Below are 17,641 nucleotides of genomic sequence, written 5' to 3'. Positions count from 1 at the left end.
CGCTTGAATGCTCTGTGGTTATTTCTACTTTCCATCCAATACACTTTTAAAGTATCTTTCTGCCATGTACCATTGCCTTCTCCATAAATGCTTCTTGAAATTTTGAGAAAAATGGCTCAGAAATGGAAGGTCTCTGTACTCTGTCACAGGAAACAAAAGCCACAAATAAGAAGCGTAACTTTTTCTAGAATGAAACGTGCATATCTGGTTCCAACCTGGCTAGACAAAGTGTTATCCTCACACCACAAGCAAATACATTCCATTTTCTTAGACCCATAACAAAGATGATCCAACTGAACACAAGTCCTAGACAGAGAGAAATACTCTCAGTGCCAAATTATAAAGAAATTTTGAAAAAAAAGAGAGAAAGAAATAGAAAATAGGCAGCCTGGCCAAGAGTAAAGGAACACAGTTCCCTGCAGGATGCCCATGGGCCTGGGGCTCCTGCCGGCTTCCCACACTCTGGGCAGTGCATGTTGGTTACACGGGTTAGGGGCTGTGGCTGGGCAGTGTGCATGCGCAGAGCACATGTCTGCTGTTGCCCCCTCACTCACCTCCACCCTTCTCCCCCGCTTCATACTTCTGGGGCTTCCCATGATCCAGCCTGCAATCTCCCCTGTGTTCTGCTCTCTGTTCCACCCTCCTCTTTAAGGACAGCCTCTGTCTTACTTTCCCATCTGTGGACTCACCTGTAAAGGTGAACAGCTAATATCCGCTTCCTGAGCCTGGATTGTTTTGCTCAACATGTTGTTGCACATCTTTCCATTTTTCTACAAATGTCATTTTGTGGTTTTTTGTTTGTTTGTTTTTGTATTTTTAGGGAAGGGTCTACAGGGTTTTCACAGTCTCACTACTAGATCGGACTCCTAGTGATCCACCTGTTTATAGCCTCCCAAGAGCTGGGATTATAGGCATGCACCACCATGCCCAGTCTCAGTCATCCTCTCAGAGTGCCCTGGGAGTGGGCCAGCACAGCAGGCCTGAGTATCGAACCCCCAGCCCCTGTGCCTGCTTGCAGGTGCTTTAATCCACTGAGCTATTTGGCTGGCCCTCTATGTGTTTTATTATGGGTGAATAGTATCAGACAAAATTATTCTATTCCTTAACACAAGAGTAATCTCCTTGGTTTAAAGGGAAGACCAGTTTGTCCTTTTCTACTATGAACACCCCTGAGATGGGGTATGTGGTGCTGGACCTGCAGGGGCAGCAGAACTGTGAGCTGCACGCCTCTCCTGCAGCCCACATGCTGCTGCTGTGGCCTCTGTGTCTGCAGGGAGCCCCTGGGGAGGTGTGGCACATTCCTCTGACTAAGCCAGGAGAGGATGCAGAGCTGGAATGGGTGCCGCTCCACACCGTGAGCAGAGTGGGGAGCACACTGCAGCGCACAGAACACCAACATGGAGCAGGGCCTGGCAGCACTGTGCAGAACATCCGTGTTCACGGCAAGGAAGGAGGAGTGAGGGCATGGAAGGGCCAAGAGCACATCACAGACAGAGCGGAGCTGGTGGCCAGCTGCACAGAGCAGCCCAGCAAGCTCCATTCCTTTGGCCACCAGGAGCCCTTGCAGACCCATGGCAATCCAGCCCGAAGAGCCCCTTCTCATCCGGGTGTAGATCACTCGCTTACCTCAGCCTCAACCACGGGGATGAAGTTTAGAATAATGGCAACAGTGGTTGAAGAACAAACGATGAGCCATGCCTAATACTGGAAGGCCCTGAGAGAATAACTAGAAACATGCAGAAGATGGAAAAGTGAGGGTGGGGAGAAGGGCATAAAAGGCAAAGGGCATGAGCTCCCCGTAAGGGGCACACAAGTAGATGGAAATTAGTGATCTAGGAGCAGCAATACTTAATTAAAAATGTGCTCCTCCTGCTTTACAAATATCTTCTAGAGGGAAATTTTGAAATTATGTCAGAGACCCAGTTTTCATCAGAGTAGTTACATTGGGCCCACCCACATCAACCAGAATAATCTCCCTATTTAAAGTGATCTGAGCACAACTAGCTGTATGTAATTCCAACTCAGAATTAATTCCCTTTGTCGTATCAGTTGACCTCTGTACAGGTTCTGGGCACTAGGAGCTGGACATTTCGGGGGACTGGCTATCACAGGGGTAGTCTCAAGGAACTGTAGGAACTCTCACACTAGCTGTCTATGCTGACATCCGTGGACTAAGCAACTACACTGAGGACAGCAATGTGTGACACTAAAACAGTGCTGGAAATCTCTGTCCTTTTGGTCTTCTAACTGCGTACTGCTTCTAACGTTGTATCAATTCTTGCTATACTCTCTTTAAAGCAAATGTTTGTTTTTAAAAAGGGGGTAATAAAAGGAACTATAGGAAACCAGGACTCGCCTGACACCCAAAACCGAGCCCATGAGGGGACTTTATGACCTCACACACTGAACTTCAACGTGAAGTGTTCGTAGGTTGGGCGACAGCTCCCTGAGGGTGCGGCTGAAATTCGCAGGTGGTGCCCCTTCAGGCCAGGCTGGGGAAAGCAGGGCTGCTAGTGGCCAAGACAGAGCTGCCCACCGTCTCTGCAGATGTGAAGACCGGATGTAGCAGGCTTCTGATGAAAGGCTTAAAGGCAAAAGGGGAAATTAGACACTGGAATGCTGAACACAGGCACTGTCACAGAGTTTGAAGAATTAAGAATATGAAAGAAAATCCAACAAAAGATGAAAATATATGAATAGAGGCAAAAAGATGCCCTTATTAAAATTCTCATAGCTGAGAACACAAAGACATCAACAGCACCTTCCCAGCTGGGTAAGACGCAGGGTCATGTCCACCTCACCGTACTGTTGTTCCTCACATTTGTTAATAATTTACATTTACCCCCTCTGCATGCGCACTCACCCCACTTTCCCTGTTAAGTAATTGCTTTGTAGTTACCAGCTCACAGCTCAGCTTCACTTTTGAAAACTACCAGGGAACAAACAGAAGCTCAACAAAAAATTATCCATTTACATAAATACAATTTATGATTGTGGGTGAGAAACAGAAATGTTTGGAAAAGGAGTGATGCAACCCTAAGCTGGCCTGCATTTAGACTGACTTTAAAAGTTAGGCAAGTAAGAACCATAAATCTTAAAATATAGAAGTTAATTCTAAAGGACTATGATATGCAAAGCACTCAAGGAAAATCAGCTGCATGACATTCTATGAATCCACTGTCCTATCTGAAAATTGGAAAGAAATAATCATTTACAGTAAGATTTTAGGTTAGCACATGCATATTGAGTGGTGTGTTAAAAATTTAGAAATCCAGGAGTAAAGGGCTTAGAGCTTTGCCAAAGGATTGGCAGGTGGCTCAGCTCTCTATTGCATGCCCATAGCTGTCCTCTGTGCCCGTTTTCCTCCAGGCTAGCCCCTTGGTTCATGCTAATGAGAGGTTGGGAAGACATGTTTTTAAGATGTAGACTTTATCAGGTTTCTGAATTCCAGGTAACATCATGTTGCTGATCTACACAGTCAAGTACGTAATGCTAGTGTCGGCGTCACCTCAGTGCATGTGGAAGGTCAGCTCTCCTACGAGCACCTGAGCAACAGGATGCTTGGATGGTCACAACCCAGCCAGGGGCTATTTAGAGAGCACAAAGCGCAGCCGTGATGGTGCTTCAAGGGAGGGGCCTGAGGTGTTTTGCCTCCACTAGGGAGACGGTAAAGGGGGAGAGTACAGTAACTTTTTATTTTTTCCAAAAAAATGACATAAATTTTAAATAAGTAAAACTAAGGAAAAAGGCACTTTGTTCTGTATTTTTAAGGAAGGGTCTACAGGTTGTTCAGTTGTTCTCACTACTGGATCAGACTCATAATGGTTCTCCAGTTTACAGCCTCCCAAGTGCTGGGCTCACAAGCACGCATCACCATGCCCAGTCTCAATCACTGTTTCAGTATGCCCCAGGGGTGGGGCCAACACAGCAGGTCCAGGGATCGAACCCCCAGCCCCTGCACCTGCTTGCAGGTGCTTTAATCTGCTAAAATATTTGGCTGGCCCTGAAAAAGCATCTTGACTGATGTCTTTTTGAATATGCTAAGAAAATCTTTGGTCACATGGCTCATATTTAAAAATACAAAATCCATATAAGAGGAATTAATGAATTTTCCCCTTGGACATTTGCTAATATTGAGAAGTAAAACAACCTAAACTGTGCTGGCATTGCTTTATCTGAGCAACATGAAGATGACTAGGTGTTTTAGTCAGAGTTTTACTAGAGGAACAGATATAATGCAAGGAACAGGTATAACACAAGATGCGCCAATCACAGAGTCAGACGAGGAAGTGAACCGAGAGCATCAGCACGCCACCAGCTGAAGGATTCAGTCCCAAGGTTCTACACTCTCTGCAGTGTTCCATCTCTAACAGCCTCTAACATTTCTAACAGTCTCTAGCGGTCTCTAACGGTCAGCCCTTAGGTCTGCGTGGACAACTGAATCTGCAACAGAAAGCTGAAAGATCCAATCTGGAGGCTGAAGCCAGGAGATAAAGTCCAAGCTGACTGGGAAGGCTGAAGTGCGTCGGAGGAAGCAGAAGGCCGAATTCTTCCTCAACCTCTTTTTGTGCTGAGTTGCTCTGGGCCGGGGTCCTCACAGCCCAGAATGCATGGACCCGCTGCCAGGCGAGGCAGCCGAATTGACAGAAGGGGTCGACCACCAGGATCTAGCCAAGTTGACACAAGGTATCGACCACTACAGTCCACCTCTTGTCAACTTGGCAACTAGACTTGCTTCTTTAAAACAGTCTCCAGACACAGAAGCATGCATAAAATTGGGCCTAACATTACTATAGCTGTGCCATCCTGCCTACGAACTGAAACGCACCAACACCATCACCAAGAGAGAAGGCAAGCTTTTTTGCTTGACGTTTATGCTTCAACATTAGCATAGGTTTAATAATCCTTAATAGCTGGTACTAAATCTACCCATATTATATGATAGCACAACTATATACGGGGTGAAATAGCACAATTATAATCCCCTTTTCTGTAGCTGATTATGCGGTTGTAGCTGGTATTTAGAATTACCTTCTTCTACTCCCATTCTGTATTCCCCTGGCCCTCAGCAAGCACCTCAGCAGGTCTGGGTTCTTTCCCTGATGGAGTGATCTATACCTTCACTCCTGAAGGCTCTGGGCCATTTGTCATCGTGCCTGTATTAGGTTGTTGTAGCTTCCCAGTCACCTTAATAACAGGGCATGGCAATGCTAAGAGGTGCCCCAAGGGATCTCCTGCATTCCATGTATACTCTTCCTTTTCTCCATTGTGGAGTAGGAATCCAGTTTCCCCTTGATAGTCTGGGTCAGTCACCCCTGACAACACTGTGGCTCCCTTTTTAGCTTGTTTCCTCAGAGGCATGAGGAGACCAAAGTGACCAGGAGGAAATCTTAGCTTCCAGTTCAATGGTATCATTGCTGTCCTTCCTGGTACTAGCCTTCCTCCCTGGGACTAGGACTTCTAGTCCAGCAGAACATAAGGTTGTGGGGTCAGGAAACAAGAATTTTGCTAGTGGATCACTAGGAGTAATGGCGAGTGGTACCACTCCTACTCCCACCCCTTGATTCCTGGACCCACGAATCCTGGCTATGGGAGGCACAGTACCCTACAGAGGGTGCTCATGCAAAGCATATACAGCCTTGTGAGACACTTTAGCTCAGCACCACAAACCACTGCCGCCTAGCTGGCGCTATGACTGCATCTTCAAAAGACTGTTCCACCTATCCATCTGCTGCTTCTGGATGGTAAGAACATGATAAGACCAGTGAATTCCATGAGCACGAGCCCACTGCGTCACTTAATGTGTTCCTTGGTCAGAAGCAATGCTGTGTGCAATTCCTCAGCAGTGGATAAGGCATTCTGTAAGTCCACGGATGGCAGTTTTGGCAGAAGCGTTACGTGCAGCAAAGGCAAATCCATATCCAGAATATGCCTATGTCAGTGAGGACAAAGCGCAGTCCCTTCCATGATGGAAGTGGTCCAGTATAATCCACCTGCCACCAGGTTGCAGCTGACCACCCCGGGGAACGGTGCCACATCAGGGACTCAGTGTTGGCCTCTGTTGCCGGCATACTGGGCCTTCAGCAGAGGCTGAAGCCAGATCAGCCTTGGTGAGCGGGAGCCCATGTTGCTGAGCCCATGCATAGCCTCCATCCCTGCCTCCGTGGCCACTCTGTTCGTGGGCCCACTGGGCAATGACGGGTGGTCGAAGAAGGAGGTTGGCCACTATCCACAGAATAGGTCATCTTATCTACTTGATTATTAAAGTTCTCTTCTGCTGATGTCACCTTTTGGTGAGTGTTCACAGGGGAAACAAATACGTTTATATCCTTTGCCCATCTGGAGAGGTCTATCCACATAGCGCTTCCCCAAATATCCTTGTCACCAATTTTCCAATCATGCTCCTTCCAAGTTTCTGACCATCTGGCCAAACCGTTGGCTACGGCCCATGAGTCAGTATACAGTCGCACGTCTGGCCATTTCTTTCTCCAGGCAAAATGCACTACCAAGTGCACTGCCTGAAGTTCTGCCCACTGTGATGGTTTTCCTTCACCACTGTCCTTTAGTGACATCCCAGAAAGGGGCTGTAATGCTGCAGCTGTCTACTTGCGGGTGGTGCCTGCATAGCGTGCAGAGCCATCTGTAAACCAGGCCCTTGTCTTCTCGTCCTCTTACAGCTGATTATATGGCACACCCCATAATACCATAGGTGCATTCTGGGAAATGGAAGGCACTGTAGCAGGCATAGAAGCCATAGGTATCTGGGCAACTTCCTCATGTAATTTGCTTGTCCCCTCTGGACCTGGCCTGGCTCTATCATGAATGTACCACTTCCATTTAATGATAGACTCCTGCTGTGCACGCCCAACCTTATGACTTGATGGATCAGATAATACCCAGGCCATGATAGGCAGCTTGGGTCTCATGGTGACCTGGTGTCCCATAGTCAAGGGTTCTGTTTCCACTAAGGCCCAGTAGCAGGCCAAGAGCTGTTTCTCAAAAAGGAGAGTAGTTGTCTGCACATGATGGCAGAGCCTTGATCCAAAATCCTAAAGACCTCCGCTGCAATTCACCTATGGGGGCCTGCCAGAGACTCCAGACAGCATCCATACCTACCACTCATACTTCAAGTACCATTGGATCTGCTGGACCATATCTGCTGGATCCCCCAGGGGCAGAGCAGCCTGAACAGCATCCTGGACACGTTGCAGGGTTCTTTCCTGTTCTGGGCCCCACTCAAAATTAGCAGCTTTCCGAGCCACTCGGTAAATGGGCTGGAGTAAGACACCTAGGTGAGGAATATGTTGTCTCCAAAATCCAATAAGCCCACTAGGCGCTGTGCTTCCTTTTTGGTCATAGGGGGAGCCAGATGCAACAACTTATTTTTTACCTTAGAAGGAAAATCTCTACATGCTCCGCACCACTGGATTCCCAGAATCTTCACTGAGATAGAAGGACCTGGAATTTTTGTGGGATTTATCTCCCATCCCCTGGCTCTCTAATGCTGTACTAACAAATCCAAGATGGTTGCCACCTCCTGCTCATGAGGCCCAACCAGCATGACATCATCAGTGTAATGGACCAGTGTGATATCTTGAGGAAGAGAAAAGTGATTAAGGTCCTATGAACTAAGTTGTGACACAAGGCAGGAGAGTGAATATACCCTTGTGGCAAGGCAGTGAAGGTGTATTGCTGTCCCTGCCAAGTGAAAGCAAACTGTTTCTGAGGCTCCTTATGTACAGGTATGGAGAAAGCATTTGCCAAGTCAACAGCTGCGTATCAACTACAAGGAGATGTGTTAATCTGCTCAAGCAAGGAAAGCACATCTGGCACTGCAGCTGCAATTGGAGTCACCACCTGGTTCAGTTTACGGTAATCTACCGTCATTCTCTAAGACCCATCTGTCTTCTGCACGGGCCAAGTGGGAGCAGTAAATGGAGATGGGGTGGGGACCACCAGCCTGCACCTTCAAGTCCTTGATGGTGGCACTGATCTCTGCAATCCCTCCAGGAATGCGGTACTGCTTTTGTTTCCCTATTTTACCAGCCAACGGCAACTCTAAGGGCTTCCATTTGGCCTTTCCAACCATAATAGCCCTCACATGGCAGGTTGGGGAACCAATGTGAGGATTCTGCAAAGTACTAAGTATATCTATGCCAATTATACATTCTGGAACAGGGGAGATGACACAGGATGGAGTCGAGGAATGCTGGACCTACTGTGAGTCAGACCTTTGCTAGGACTCCATGGATCACCTGCCCGCCATAGGCTCCCACTCTCACTGGAGGGCCACTGTGGTGTCTTGGTTCCCCTGGAATCAGCATCAGTTCAGAAGCAGGGTCCAGTAGTCCCCAAAATGTCTGATCATTCCCCTTTCCCCAGTGTAGGGTAACTCAGGCGAAAGGCCTTGGGTCCCTCTGGGGAGGGATGGGAGGAAGACTGACTGTATAAATTCTGGGGGCATTAGGATCCTTCCCCAAGGAGACCTGGCCTCCCCATCACTCAAGGGGTCCTGGGTCTGTAAACTGGCTCAAATCTGGGAACGGGTTGAGTGGTCAGAATTGCCTATTACCACAATTTGAAGTAGGCATCTATTCTTTTGTCCCTAAATTGTTTTGTTTACATAAATCTAGCAGTTTTTGTAGGCTTCCCATCTATCTCACTTTTGGGAACATCACAGCTAATCAGCCAATGCCATAGGTCTGTGTGTGTCAGATTATTCTGGTCATGCTTCTGCTGTCCACAGTGATTAAGTGCTGCCACTTGACCCCTGCTGTTCTGGGATCCAGTCAAGCCCATGGCCCTTAAATTTCCTATTTGAGTAACTGCGGTCCCCACTGTAAGGTCTGGCATATGGAGAAGAGCAATGAAGGGGATCTTAGGGATGCTGGTGCTCCCCTCACAAATATGTTTCTCAAGGTGTTAGTGAAGGGCATGTTTTCAGGATCTTCCAGATGTGGAGGATTAGGTTTAACATGACAGATCCACTCCAGCATCCCCATGTCCCTAAACCTCTGAATCCCTTCATCAGTAATAAACCATGGAAGATCAGGCATCTCTAACTCATTCACCATGGGCCATCTTTCAAGCCACACTTCTGCCAACCAGCCAAGTAGACTATGAACCCCTTTCTTTACTCCAAGAGCCACAACATTAAATTCGGAATCCCTTCTTAGTGGGCCCATAGCAACAAACTCAGCCTGGTCCAGGTGTATGTTTTTTCCACCATTATCTCACACTCATGAATTCACTCCCAAGCTTGCTCATTAGGTGTCTGCTTATAAGAGTCAGAAAGACCAAGAAGGTCTTTGGGAGAATAACAGATCTCCCCATGGATCACTTTATGCACCTCACCTTTAGTGACTTCTGTGATTGAAGCCTGGTTATGGGCCTAGAGGCAAAAATGGGTGCTGAAGGAGGGTCCTGCGGAGTCACAGCACTATCCTGTTTGTTTCACGCAGGATTGGTGTCTCCAGATACATTAGGAGACACTGGTACTGCAGAGGATGAAGGCAGTGATTCCTCTGCCACAGAGGGCAGGGAATTCTCTTCCTCAGGCAAAATAATCTCATTAACATCTAAAAATTCAGCCTCCTCAGGATCCTCCCACACCTCCATTCCAGTTCATGGGATCCCACCTTTCCCAGTGAGCGCCCTCACCTTTGCTTCAGATACCCTTCGAGCCTGAGCATTTAATTTACATTGCAGTTCAGCCAATCGAATTATGAGGGATGGCATCTGGGTCTCTGCAACCTCAGCCTTGTGGCTAAAAGAGAGGAGATTTTCAGTCAGGACACACGTAGAAACTTTTTATTTTTTTATCTGAGCCTGGAGGTGGAAAATTGTATCTTGAAGCTCCTAATTTTCATTCATAAGTTTGTCCACTGAGGCTAAGACCAACCAACCAGCATCATTATATTCCCTACTCTGCCAAAGAGATTCAAAATTTTCCTGCATGGAATCTCTAAATTCCTGACGTCTCACAAGTGGTGAATTAGGATAATCAAATGGATCTATGTGGCATGTTAGTTTGAAAATCGCATGGCAAGGAGTATCAATATGCTCCTTAATATCAGAGGAGACCATGGTGTCTTTAGGTCTCATCAAATCTTGAAGCCAATTCCAGGAACTCTTAAGGCCATTAAAAAAATGCCACCACTATATCCTGCTTCTCTAACCCCACTCCTGGTACCCTGTTCTGTTTCAGTCAGAGGTTTACTAGAGGAACAGATACGATACAAGGAACAGGTATAACACAAGATGCGCCAGTCACAGAGTCAGACGAGAAAGTGAGCCGAGAGCCTCTGCATGCCACCAGCCCCAGTGCAGCCCCAAGGTTCTATACTCCCTGCAGCGCTCCATTGCTAACGGTCTCTATCGGCCTCTAACAGTCGGCTGTTGGGTCTGCGATGGAAGACTGAAGAATGTGCCACAGAAAGCTGAAGGATCCAATCTGGAGGCTGAAGGGTCTGTGCTGGAGGCCAGGAGATAAAGGCCAAGCTGACTGGGAAGGCTGAAGTGCGTCGGAGGAAGCGGAAGGCCGAATTCTTCCTCAGCCTCTTTTGGTGCTGAGTTGCTCTGGGCCGGGGTCCTCAGAGCCCAGAATGCATGGACCCGCTGCCAGGCGAGGCAGCCGAATTGACACAAGGGGTCGACCACTACACTGGAGGCTATAAAGTAAACCTCAGCCCCCACGGTCTCTGGGCATCCTCATTCTTCCACCCAGACACAGACAGAAGAGGCTCCAAACTGTAGGCTCAGGCGCTATGGCCAGTAAGAAGGAAACTTGGAGTAGAAACATGAATTCTCTGTGTCTAACAGACACCAGGTGAAAACCACGTGATCGCAATAGATCCCTCTCTGTATCAGAAGCACTGAAATTAAACACAAAGCAATACCAATTGCAAAATAACTTCCCGGGGAGGTATCTTTACGGATCTTAGATTGAGCTCATAATAAACATTAAATGTATTGAGAGTGTATTTTTGAATTGATAATAGGGATGATACCTCCTAATACATGATTCATTTCCTTATCCTGAATACTATGAAAGAACACTGATTTAGTAATGAATATAAATAATGATTTTAATATCTACACTATCATGGTTTGGGGTTTTTGCAATGGGAGCAATACAATATAGGACTCATTTTATAAGATTATTTTATAATCACCCAAAGAATCATATACAAGAGTGCAGGGAATCTGTCCACACACTAAGGACTGAAGACTCCAGCTGAGTGCCTGGGTCCTCATATCCTGCTTGAGTCCAGCTGAAAACCTAGAGCCCCTCACAGTGCCTTCCGTGAGTCCAGCCGGAGGCCTGGATCCCGCAGCAACGTCTCACACAGGCCTGTCTCACAGATCTGTGCTGAAAAGGCCCAAAGGCCAGTGGGGGAAGCTAGAAAGTCTGTGTCAGTGGGATGAAGGATCTTGCCAACAGGCTGAGGGATCTGAACTGGAGCCATCCAAGGTAAGGGCCAGAGCTCCCCCGAAAAGCACCACAGCTGTCTTCAGCCACGGTGATATCCCAAGCTCCTCCAGTGATAAGGAAAGCTGAGTTTCCATCAAGAAAGCCAACATTAGGACCGGCAAGATAGCTCCGTTGACTCAGTGCTTGCTTAGGTAAGCGCAGGGACCAGGGTTCGATCCCTGGCACCACATGCAACACCAGCCCCATCCCCGGGCACACTGAGCCAGTGATAGAATCCAGGCATGGTGGTGCACACCTGTAACCCCAGCACTAGGGAGGCTAAAGACAGGTGGGTCAGTATGAGTCTGATCTGTGTAGTGAGACCCTGCACGCACACACACACACACACACACACACACACAAAGAAAGCCAATGTGACAATCTTCTCTGGAGGCAAGCAGTGCACCATCTTCCCCTCCAGAGCCAGGGAGTGATGCTGAAGATGAGGACCAATAGCAAAATGAACTGGAGCCATTTTCAGCGACAGCGAGGTCCTAAACTCCTCCTGAGTTCACCAGGAAAGCCAGCAGGACAAGGTCCTCCAGCAGAACAGCCCAGGAGAGCCAGCAGCTTCCAACAGCTCCAACAGCCCCTCAAGACAGCTGCCCTAACAGCCTCTCTGCAGCTTCTCCAGTTCTGCCTCTGACACTGCCGGCAAGAACCCTTAGGTGGCCTTGTACACCCAGCACCACGCTGGCTCAGCTCAGCTGGGTGTAGCAAGCTGGCCACCAATTAGTGATCCACTACAACATTGCACAAGAGCAGCGTTTACGTATACTGTCATTCAATTCAAGTTTACAACGAAATGTTCCTTTTTGAGGAGATGATCCATTAATTTGAAAAGCGCTGTGTCCCATGTATCCCACAACAAGACTGAGTGATACTTACAAGATTCTTTTTATGTGATAGTATTATAGTCATGTCAAAATGTCTTTGAGAAAGTCCGTTCCTTTTTGTCCTCTCAGCTGTCTGTGGCGGCTGACCTGGACCACAGGAAGACCATGAGGCCCCAGCACAGCAGTATTCCAGCTAGTTAGAGACGTGCTGGTGAAGGCACGGCTCGCTTGGGAGCCTCCAGCCACCTGGAGGATCCGCGCATTGGACGCCCCTGAGGCAGGACAGTGGCCTGACCACCACGCGCCATCTGGGTAGATGGTTTTGACTACTTCTGGGAAGCTAAGCCTTGGCCATTGTCCTACCACTACCCAGAGACCACCTCTGGCTAACAAAATCCTGCCCCCAACTCTCCTCCCCGTCCCTTTTTCCTTTAGGATGTGTGAAAATGCATGTGACTTCCCACTTCCCAGGACCCCAGAGCCTGCGCCCTGCACCCTGCCAGGTGCTGCTGTTTCCCACAGAGGTGGCCGTCCATCAGGCTGTGCATAAGACAGGAGCCTGACGTTAGTCTCAGCACAAAGATTTATTTTAAAGTGGTCTAACTGAATCGGGCTGATGTGACTCTGATAATTTCTTTAATATAATGAAAAGTAGCTACAGAATACCCTAGAGGCCTGGAGCAGGCCCATCCTACAGGAACTGTACTAACTGTCCGGGAGCCCCTCCCCAGGTTTGCACCCTGCAGTGTGGCCCTACCCTAGACCCTGGCCTTCCAGGGTCGGACTCAGATTTCACTCAAAACAGCGGTGACCCAAGGAAAGGCCTCCCTAACAAAGAAGAGGATGTGGGGCACCGCTGTGCGAAGCCTTCCCTCCACACTGGCTTCAGGGCTTGCACTTTAGAGCAGATGCTAGCTCCACTTCTGCATCATCAAAAGACCATTACAGTGTTTTTGTTTTCCACAATCAGAGTTGGCCTTTTCCAAAGAGAGACCAGAAGACATCTATGACCAACTGAAAGTAATCATTTGCACCCATTTTTACTCACCCAGATTGCAGATATTGAAGCATAACATTTTTGACAGCATCATACTAAAAGTTTGTTGTAGCTAAAGAAAATTATTTTAAACTTTGAGCCCACAGAAATGTGAAAAAGAGAAATTAAACCCAAAACATGTCTTGATTATAGCCCACTGTAATCTCATCATAATTATCATGGATAAAACAAATCTCTACTTTTAGGCTGTGTGTGTATGTGTGTCTGTAATTTGGATGGCTGCTGTAAAGATTTATGTGAGTAATTATGTTTAATGAGCTCAGCTCAAGCTGATGTATAGGATCAGCTAACACCCAAAAGATTAGCAGAGGTGACGGCAGGGAGAGATATGTTCAGGAGCTGAGGGCTGCCAAGATGCGGTCCGAAGTCTCCAGTGCCTCACTTCACCGGCCGACTCATCCCCTCTTGTGACGTCTCTCTCAGCACTTTTCCCAAGTTGCTGTGACATTTCTTCTGAGGATTTTGCCACCCTTACCACACCTGAGTCCCCAGGAGCTGCACGCCAAGTGCCCAGGGGAAGGCAAGGACATATATGAGCAGGAGACGTGGAAGGTGAAGGCAGAGACCAAGAGCTGTGAGAGCAGAGAACACAGACCCAGATGGATAGGTGCCCAGGCCAAGTGCTCAGAGCACTGTGCGACAAAGTGACACCTGAACGGGCCAGAGTGTGCACTGGTGTCCGCCTTCTCAGATCAGTAGTCCACCTATCTGGGAAGGCCAACTGTGAGAACACAGAAGCACTTTTCGTGCCTGAGTGCTCTTTCTGATGTTATACCCTGTGCCATGGCTAACTTCCCTAAGCCTTCAGGTGTGTTTGTCATCCATTTAGCATGCACACACGCACGCGTCTCTACATGAGCACATGTGTGCATATGAGGAATTAAACAGTAAAGCGGTGCCTTTGTTCCCAGGCTTAGTTCTCGCCATGATTCTAGGTGCAAACCCAAGTGGGCTAGAAGCAAGCCACAGTTCCTCTCAAGGCCAGCACTGCCCTGACTTCCTCTGCTGCTTCTTTTCTTGTCCAGCCTCGCTTGCGACCAGAGGTGCAGAGTCAGGCTCAGGCGCTGAGGTGCCACCTCCTGAAGAGCACGTGTGTGGAAGAAAAAACCCTGGGGAAAATCAGAAAGCACTCTAAACTGAACACTAAGAAAATGTAACATATAAACACATATGCTAAATAGAGAATTGTTGGGCTGACCAAATAGCTCAGCAGATTAAAGAGCCTGCAAGCAGGCTCAGGGGCTGGGGCTTTGATCCCTGGGCCTGCTGTGCCAGCCCCACCCCTGGGGCACACTGAAACAGTGATTGAGACTGGGCGTGGTGGCACGCATCTGTAATCCCATCTCTTGGGAGGCTGTAGACAGACGAATCACTATGAGTCCAATCTACTAGTGAGCCCCTGAATACCCTATAGACCCTTCCCTAAAATACAGAAAACGATAGAGAATTGTCTCAAAAATAATTTGCAGCTTTAAATGTCTATGTTTTGAAAACATAAAACAATAAACTCAGTGATGTGAGTTGGGGCTCAGCTTAGGGAGAAGCAAGTTTGAGAAGGCGAAGGCTTCCAAGGCCAGTTCAAGCCAACAGGAGGAAAGAAACAGTGAAGAAATTGGCAGAAATTAATTAGCTCGAAGACCACAACCAGCAGCCACAAAAGCTAAGGAAAGCTAACAAATCCAAATGCTGGTCACTGAGCAAGTTCAAGGCACCACACAACAGACCCGGGGATCAGTGTGACAGGAGGAAAGAGTGAAAGCCATGATGCCCAAAAGAGGAGCCTGCCATGCAAATGCTGCAGACGACAGTAGTGTTAGGACAGCTCTGTGACATGAATCTTACAGTGAATGTAAAATAAATGCATCTCCTGAAAATGTCCTGTCAAGCCAAAAGTGATATGAAACATGCACGGACATACGCACGAATCTGTATCTCTCTATCTCTATCTCAGTCTTTAACTATGGAGAGAGAAAGAGACATAGAGACTGAGAAGAGGCACAGATAGAGAGGGGCAGAGAGAGACAGAATGTGAACATCCAGCAAAGCAAACACACAGCACAGAAGAGTTCACTATGAATTCTATTAGATATCAACAGAAGGTAAAAATTAGATTATACTAATTTAGAAAACTAAAGAACAAACTCGGTGTGTCATAAACCTGGCATACTTTTATTATAAAACTTGACAAAACATTAAAATGTAGTACAAGCCCATTTCCCTGGAACATAAGAAAGTAAGTAAATGAAAGTCCGTAGCATAGAAAGAGATATTTCCATAAGCAATGAGTGGATTTGTACAGAATGAAAAATTGGGACCAGGGAAATGGCTCAGTAGAATAAGTGCTTGCCTGGCAGCTCAAGGGCCTGAGTTCAATCCCTGGTTCAGCAAAAAAAAAACAAAGAATGCAAAATTGATGTAGCACCAAATATTTACCAGCGTAACTTATTGTCACAAGAGGATAAAGGCCCAAATTTTTATGACGATTTCAACATATTCGAAATATGTATTTGAAAACAGACCCAGGTTCTCACTCTGACAGCTCCCAGTCAGCACCATTCTGGAGGGAGTCACTGTTGCGTTAAGAAACAGTAAAAAATTAAAACTCAGAGTGAAAGCAGTAAAACTGTTTCTGCTGCCCAGTGCTGGTGTTTATACAAAACTTCTATACAGCACAAAAAGCTATGAACCCGCTTATGTAAATTCAGCACGATCACAGAACATAAGATTAATAAGCAAGGCAGTTCTATTTTTATATCTTGCCAACAAATTTTCAAAATAAAATTCTTTGATGGGACCAGGATCGACACTACATTAATATTCTTTTGCTGAGCTTCAAAGAGTGAAGACATGCAGTGCTGATCTCAGTGAAAATTAGCCAGCTCCTCAAGCACAAACGGACCCCTCAAAGCAAACCCTGGCCATCGTGGGATTAAAACTGAAAAGCAACTTTCCAGTCTCCAGTTTTTAACCTTCTCACCAACACAGAGTCACTGATGTAACGGAGTATCCAGCTCTCTGAGTTTGTAATATCAGGTTGCCCAAGTGGCTCCCTCTATGTTAGCGACATCAGAAAGGTCTTCGGAGGACAGAACACTCTGCACAGTCACCAGAGCAGGGGTGAAAACAAGAGCGTTCTGGTGATATTAAGATATAATCTGTGGAACATGGAAAACCTCTACAACGTTTTCCTTGAAGGGATGTTGGAGGGTGAGCCCAACTTTTGAGAAACAGACAGAGGAGTGACCCAGCAGCCAGAGCTCGGTGCCGAGTCTCTGAGCCTCCATGCTTCACCCTGCTTTTGGGGCTTACAATGTAGCTGCCTTGGGAAGTAAGTGCATGGGACCAAGCTTGCTTGAGAGCCAGGTCAGTGAGAGCCGTGGGCTGTCATGCCCGGGACTCCGGGCCCAGCAGTGACTGACCCCAGCCTCAGTAGTCTCCTCCACACCCTGCTAGGTGCTGTTCCCATGGGCCTGAGAGTACACGGTTTATCTTTATGGTCACTGAGCTGAGAACCTGACTTCTACCTCATGCAGTGACTTTGAGGTCCATACACAGTGTGAGATAGATCAATTTCTTTATGGAATACTGGGGAGCTGAGCCCAGGACTTTACACTAAGCTCTGTCCCGGCCCTTCTATTATTTTGCATTTCGAAACAAGGTCTTGTTAACTCACCAAGTTGCCCAGGCTGAGCTTAAAATTGAGAACCTCCTGCCTCAGCCTCCCAGAGTGCTAGGACCACAGGTGTGTGCCTTCATGCGTGAGTGGTATGATATTCTTGTATCTGGTTGGAAAGAGTTTCTGCTGGGACTTTAATTTTTTGGTGTCATAGAAGAAGCATCTCTATATATTCTTACAATTCCTGGTGTTGGTGAGGAACCCATTGAAGACAAACTCATCTCTGCTTCCTTGGGCAGTCATGCAGACAGGGCCCTGACAAAGGTAAGGCCAGAGGCTGGGCACATCTGCTGCCATGGTTTAAGTCTGAAATGGCCTCAACAGCTGCCTGTGTTTAGAAGTGAGTGGGTCAGAGAGACACCCTCCTCTTCAAGTCCCTGATGAGTTCAGAGCTGCCCGTTGTTAGGAGTTGGGCTTGATGAGAGCTGTGAGCCCCCAGGGAGTGCAGGGAAGGGGGTGTCCTCATCCCAGGCTGCCCTTTCTTTTTCTCCTGCTTCCTGGCTATTGTGGGCTACATAGCTTCCCTCCTTCATGCCATTGCTGCCGCTGAGAGCAACAGCAGTGGACAGGACCCTCAGAAGCCAGCAGCCAAATGAACG

At 47.5% G+C, this 17,641-nt stretch overlaps 1 pseudogene; it reads right to left on the bottom strand.

Moving 5' to 3' along the window:
• Positions 1 to 2,482: 2,482 nt before the first annotated feature.
• LOC105742059 lies at positions 2,483 to 17,339 on the bottom strand (annotated as a pseudogene).
• Positions 17,340 to 17,641: the final 302 nt, after the last annotated feature.

Source organism: Octodon degus, unplaced genomic scaffold (assembly GCF_000260255.1).
Source record: "Octodon degus isolate 3935 unplaced genomic scaffold, OctDeg1.0 scaffold00034, whole genome shotgun sequence".
Lineage (NCBI taxonomy): Eukaryota > Metazoa > Chordata > Mammalia > Rodentia > Octodontidae > Octodon > Octodon degus.
Note: the sequence above shows the minus strand (reverse complement) of the source record. Positions and strands in the feature narration are given on the sequence as shown.